Raw genomic sequence first — 6284 nt, forward strand, 5'->3', positions numbered from 1 at the left:
GTGTGTGTGTCGTAAGTCAGAGGTGAGTGAATCGTTAATTTTTTTCCTAAACCTGATAGACCATCCTGTATTGACAAGTGTGTGTGTCGTAAGTCAGAGGTGAGTGAATCGTTAATTTTTTTCCTAAACCTGATAGACCATCCCGTGTTGACAAGTGTGTGTGTCGTAAGTCAGAGGTGAGTGAATCGTTAATTTTTTTCCTAAACCTGATAGACCATCCTGTGTTGACAAGTGTGTGTGTCGTAAGTCGGAGGTGAGTGAATCGTAAATTTTTTCCTGAAACTGATAGACCATCCTGTGTTGACAAGTGTGTGTCTAGCTGTTAAGAAATTTCCTTCTATTCTCTGTGTATATTTGAGCAACACTATATTCTATTTACACTGCTCTCCCCCACTCCCACACACACAGAATCACATTTTGAAGCAGACATGCGCATAACGGTTATCTAACTTACATAATGTTTGTCTTCTTGATATAATTTGTACTTATGTTTTAATTACGTATTTCATTTATGTCGTAAAAAAAAAGACGTTTTAAAATTGATTTGTGTAATTAAGCTGTGAACGTATTTTTGTGTGACACTACTTCGGGCCGCATGATAAAACGGTTGCATTCACACCAGTGATAGTCAGGAAATTATCACAAGGTAAGCTTTGAGCATCTGTAGTATGTAGTAATTCCCAACGAGTCAGTGATGGATTAGTGTATTAATTCCCCACCGTGTCACAACAAGGATGAAAATTCTGCTATCAAAATTTCTAGAAACAAAAGTAATGCATCCCTTTGAAGGGTACATGTTTGTGGAGAGGGTGGTGGTGGTGGGGTTGAGTTTTGGAAAGTAACAACACGTTACTAAGGCCACTCTTGGTGGTGGGAGCCGGAAGAAGAAGGATAACTGACTACATCAATCAAATGTCAATTCTCAATGCAACCGAGAACGACTTAAAATAAGTTATAATGTTTCCGCCATTAGGGCTAAAAAAAGTCATGTTTCAGATGCTGAAGAATTTGCGCACTGTTTCTACGATATCTCAAAATAAGTAAACGTTATCAAAGGTGGCGTATAAGTAATGATATCCACGTAATGTAAGCAGAATACTTTTGATAAAGGTTATGAGATTAATTGATGTCTTGAATGAAAAGGGTATAGAAATATCCAAACTTTAAGTCAAGGTCACAGAGGTTAACTGATTTTTTTGGATGAAGAAGGGTATAGAAATAACTAACCTTGTTGTTTTTTTTATATACATTTCAGGATTGATTTTTTATGCCAAATGCTCGAAGGTTAAATTCCCTAACTACGCTTAATGATATAAAGCGTGGATTAGTATTTAAGTATGTAACTGTAGCTAATAAGGAAATTTTGGTAAGTTAGGGTAAGCCTGATGTCGAAAGCTAACTGCAATAAAAGAATTTGAATTGTATATAAAATATATATGTGTGTGTGTGTGTGTATGTGGTGAAACCCTATTTTTAAAGTGTTACTTCAGACCTCGCTTTGTTCTCCTCCTTTTTCGTTTATTTAATTTTTCGGATCTTGATTCTTAATTTACGAGCAGCTGAGTATTTTAAGCTGAGCCACGTGACGTTTTATAAACAGAATTAAAAGGTTCTTGATAAAGATACTCGTCCACATTGTACACCCTCCAAACATTGCTTGTATACTTAACCTCTTGACCTTCAAGGTGTTATATGTACGTGGAGACCGTTCCTTTATCGGCTATCTATACGTCAAGTGTCTGCTATGGTCTTGATGACCTTTTAACCTTTCAAAATTCGTATAGCTGAATTATTTCTTACGTGTTGATATACTAAGATACCAAACAAATATCGTGGGCGTCTTATCCACGTGATTTACTGCCACCTGTAAAATATATTACGAATTAATTTCACTACCCCGTTACTCACTGTGCGTCATAACAACGTTCATCAACACTCCATTATTCACTGTGCGTCATAACAACGTTAATCAACACTCCGTTATTCAATGTGCGTCATAACAACGTTAATCAACACTCCGTTATTCAATGTGCGTCATAACAACGTTAATCAACACTCCATTATTCACTGTGCGTCATAACTACGTTCATCAACACTCCGTTATTCACTGTGCGTCATAACAACGTTCATCAACACTCCATTATTCACTGTGCGTCATAACAACGTTCATCAACACTCCGTTATTCACTGTGCGTCATAACAACGTTCATCAACACTCCGTTATTCACTGTGCGTCATAACAACGTTCATCAACACTCCGTTATTCACTGTGTGTCATAACAACGTTCATCAACACTCCGTTATTCACTGTGCGTCATAACTACGTTCATCAACACTCCGTTACTCACTGTGCGTCATAACAACGTTCATCACTACTCCGTTATTCACTGTGCGTCATAACAACGTTCATCAATACTCAACTACTCAACGTTCATTACCAATCCGTTATTCACTATGCGTTAATCAGCGCCCAACACTATTGCGTTTTTCACCATGTGTCCTTCTGTGCGTCATAATGGGGAACGGTGTAAACGAAGAGAGAGCCATCCAGATGCACCAATAGCTAAGTATCATCCAGATTGTCAAGATTTTCTAACGATAATAACAATTATCCTTGAAATCTTTAAAAATAGTTGGATATATTGTAAGTTGGCTAAAACAATATATAAATGTTGTATTTATGCAAAACTACTATGGTTATCTGCTGCTGTCCCTAATTCTGAACTTCTGACCACAGTGAAGAAAACTGGGCGTTCCTCATTTTTTAGCCTTAAGCTCTGTTAGAAAACGTTCGGGTGATGAATATATTGCCTTCCTTCTTAGTCTATCGCTGCTTGAGCACTTAGCCCTTGAGCAGCTCTGTGCGAAATTTAAAACAAACCTCTGGAGAAGTCTCAATTATACGTATTAATACGTGAAATACAAATCGAGCCGACAACATAAATTATGCATTAATAAATTGTTGACATATTTTTTATTTCTTATTCGATTTGTTTGTTTTTAGAGTGAGGCTACACGATGGGTTATCTGTGCTCTAGCCACCACCGAAAATCGAACTCCGGATTTTAGAATTCTATATCCGGGAACTTTACACTTTCACAAGTTCTCAGTTCACTTAAGGGCCCGGCATGGCCAGGTGGTTAATGCGCTCGACTCGCAATCTGCGGGTCGCGGGTTCGAATCTCCGTCACACCAAACAGGCTCGCCCTTTCAGAAGTGGAGACGTTATAATGTGACGGTCAATCCCACTATTTGTTGGTAAAAGAGTAGCCCAAGAGTTGGCGGTGGGTGGTGATGACTAGCTGCCTTCCCTCTAGTCTTATACTGCTAAATTAGGGACGGCTAGCGCAGATAGCCCTCGTGTAGCTTTGCGCGAAATTCAAACCAAAACCAAACCATTTCACAAAGAAAATAAAACTTTTTATAGGAGTTTTTATAAATTAAGAAGTTTTTCAATTAACTATTGATGAAAATGTAAAAGATTTCAAAAAGAAATTGAAGAACAAATTTCAACGCTGACAAAATAGACTCAAAAATGTAAATATTTACTTATACTTATTTTACTTATTATTTGTTTAATGTAGTTATTACTCGGAAGTCGACTTATTGGCTACTTTTCAGTGTTGAATAGGGCCTAAAGGTGTCTCTAGTTTGAGGACTTTGTCTCTCACGGAGTCAATTCTTGTAAACCATCTGCTCTTTAAGCACGGATGTAAAATTTCTCTGTACTTGACAGCAGGCTTTGCCATATCCCATATACTTAACACACCTTGGATCAATTTGTATTCTTTTCACAGACTCTCCTGCTGAGTGCAAAGGAAGTATTTCGCGGCTCTAACACTAGCTGTTTTTGAAAAACTAAGCCTTCACCAATAACATCTTTGTAGCCGTTTTTTTTTTTCTTTCTCCTTACAGGGTGTTCTAAGCCCACCTATGGATATTTATGTAACTGTCGTCCTTTATTTATTCCCTTGGACTTAAGTCTGACAAATCCTGTATGGCGTAGTAGACTCAACCGTTCGCGATACATAATATGAAACCACTTACCGTACTATCCCTCCTCGTTATCATATTTGCCCTGACGGCAGCCAGTACTCGAATATTCAGAGTCCTTATACCTTGCTCCAGTGGTTGAACTCCACGTCAGATACACATATTAACTTAACGGTGCATGTATTTTGGAATGGCATATCGATGTTGTGTCCTGGCCATGTTTACATTTCTTTTGAAGTGTGCTTGAAATAACGTAAACGAACGGAGAGAGAGAGAGAGAGAAATGGACACCGTGCACTATTACTGACTGTAAGTGGAGTACAAGTGGATATTCAGGATTTGGTAGGAGAAGTCAGTGTAGCTTGAAGGAAATTCTGGATTTCCTCACGTACGATAAGGCATTGCAGAGTAAGGATTAAAATTTCTTAGGGCAATTTTGGCAGGTGGTTTTACTCTTCGTTTTGTTGTGTATGGATTTGGAGGAGCGCTCTCTGGAAGTTGAATAGATGACGATTCTTTCCCCCACCTCCTCGTTAAAGGTTGTGTTGCACGATCACATCTCCTACAATTGCTAATGAAACTGTAATTGATAAGGTAGTTCGTAGCGTGTAAGAAAACTTTTCCAGTGGGTTGTCAGAGTTCATTATGACCAAGGGATCGATCACATGAACAAGTTCGAACCACCCAAACCATCTGTGGCCTTCATTGATAGATTTGCTGTGATAGAATATATTGGTAGGTCGTAGGTATTGGCTCAAGGGAAAATGGCAAGTCGGTTCACTTTACCATTAATTTCCACCGATCACCCTAAACATTTTTGTCTGTATTTCTCTCGGTTGGGTAAAAATAACACTATTTGTATAAATATAATTACATCAACGTATGCTAAACGTCAGTCACATTAACATGTTTATTTGTATCTGTTTACATGAATTTACTTGTCTGTGTGTATACAAAAAAAATCGATGACGTCAAAGTTGCAGTTCACTGTTTGGCACTCGTGTCAACAATAATTTGCTTCCCCCCACATACAGTGGGACAGCGGTATGTCTGCGGTCTTATACCGCTAAAAACCGGGTTTCGATACCCGTGGTGGGCAGAGTACAGATGGCCCATTGTGTAGCTTGCGCTTAACTACAAACAAACAGTAATATTTTTTTAGTGGAATTTGGCAGCTATTCCCATTAAAAACCTTTTATTGTACATCAGACCTGTGAGAAAAAGTTATCACACACATACTGCATTTCTTTGTTTTCTGTTCTTCTCTCCTTTCTTGTTTATTGTTTTTTCTATTTCTCTTTCCGCCCCTTGCCCCCCCCCCCAGTAGTACAGCGGTATGTCTGCGGACTTAGAACGCTAGAAACCGGGTTTCGTATACCCGTAGTAGGCAGAGCACAGATAGCCCATTGTGTAGCTTTGTGCTTAAGTTCAAACAAACTCTCCGCTGGCTCAGCGGTAAGTTTCAGGGCTTACAACGCTAAAAATCGGGTATCGATACCCGCAGTGGGCAGAGCACAGATGACCCATTGTGTAGCTTTGCGCCTAAAATAAACTCCCCCCAAACTCTCTCCTGACGCTTCGTTACCACCATATTATTTAACACTGTTTTATCTAAGCCTCTTTCATTTGTTCTTCCTTATAACTTTACATGTATCTTATTCTCTTCATTTTTCGTTCTTTCCTTTATTTATTTTAACTCTTCGAAAATCTTAGTCGTTAATTGAAAAGCTTGCTACACTAACTAAGCTAATTAAATCCCCTTCCGAAGCCCCAAAGTTAGTGCATAAAATTAATGAAAGTAACGGATCTTAATACCAGTCTCCTTCATTAAGTTTTAATTATTTCACGTGTTTATGTATATTTTCCACCTAATAAAAGTTCTGAGAATAAGCGTTTTTGCTTTAATTAAATAAGCAGTGATTGATTACACTGTGTGAATAAAAACTGTACATCGGTATTTGAAATCAGTTATTGAGTTTTGTAACATTTTTTGAACATCATCTTAACAGATCAGAAAGGACTATCAAGAAAAGATCGTGTACAATTAGTGCGTAAACTACACAGGCCTGCGATGGTTTTATTGTCTTGATATTTTTACATGTTCTACGGTAATTCGTGTAAGCTGAATCCGAAAATGATATCCATTTTTCTCCATCACAAAACGTCATAACGCAATACATAAAAGAAAGACCACAACACGTAGTTTTAAGACTAAAAGACTTAGATTTAAAAAATATAAAATAAAAATCAGGATGAATGAGGATGCATTTTCGTTTGACATCAATGTTCTT

At 37.9% G+C, this 6284-nt stretch overlaps 1 pseudogene; it reads left to right on the plus strand.

Moving 5' to 3' along the window:
* LOC106461065 overlaps window positions 1-6284 on the plus strand; it is a 100714-nt pseudogene that overhangs the window by 66101 nt on the left and 28329 nt on the right.

This window comes from Limulus polyphemus, unplaced genomic scaffold (genome assembly GCF_000517525.1).
Source record: "Limulus polyphemus unplaced genomic scaffold, Limulus_polyphemus-2.1.2 Scaffold891, whole genome shotgun sequence".
In the NCBI taxonomy this organism is placed as follows: domain Eukaryota; kingdom Metazoa; phylum Arthropoda; class Merostomata; order Xiphosura; family Limulidae; genus Limulus; species Limulus polyphemus.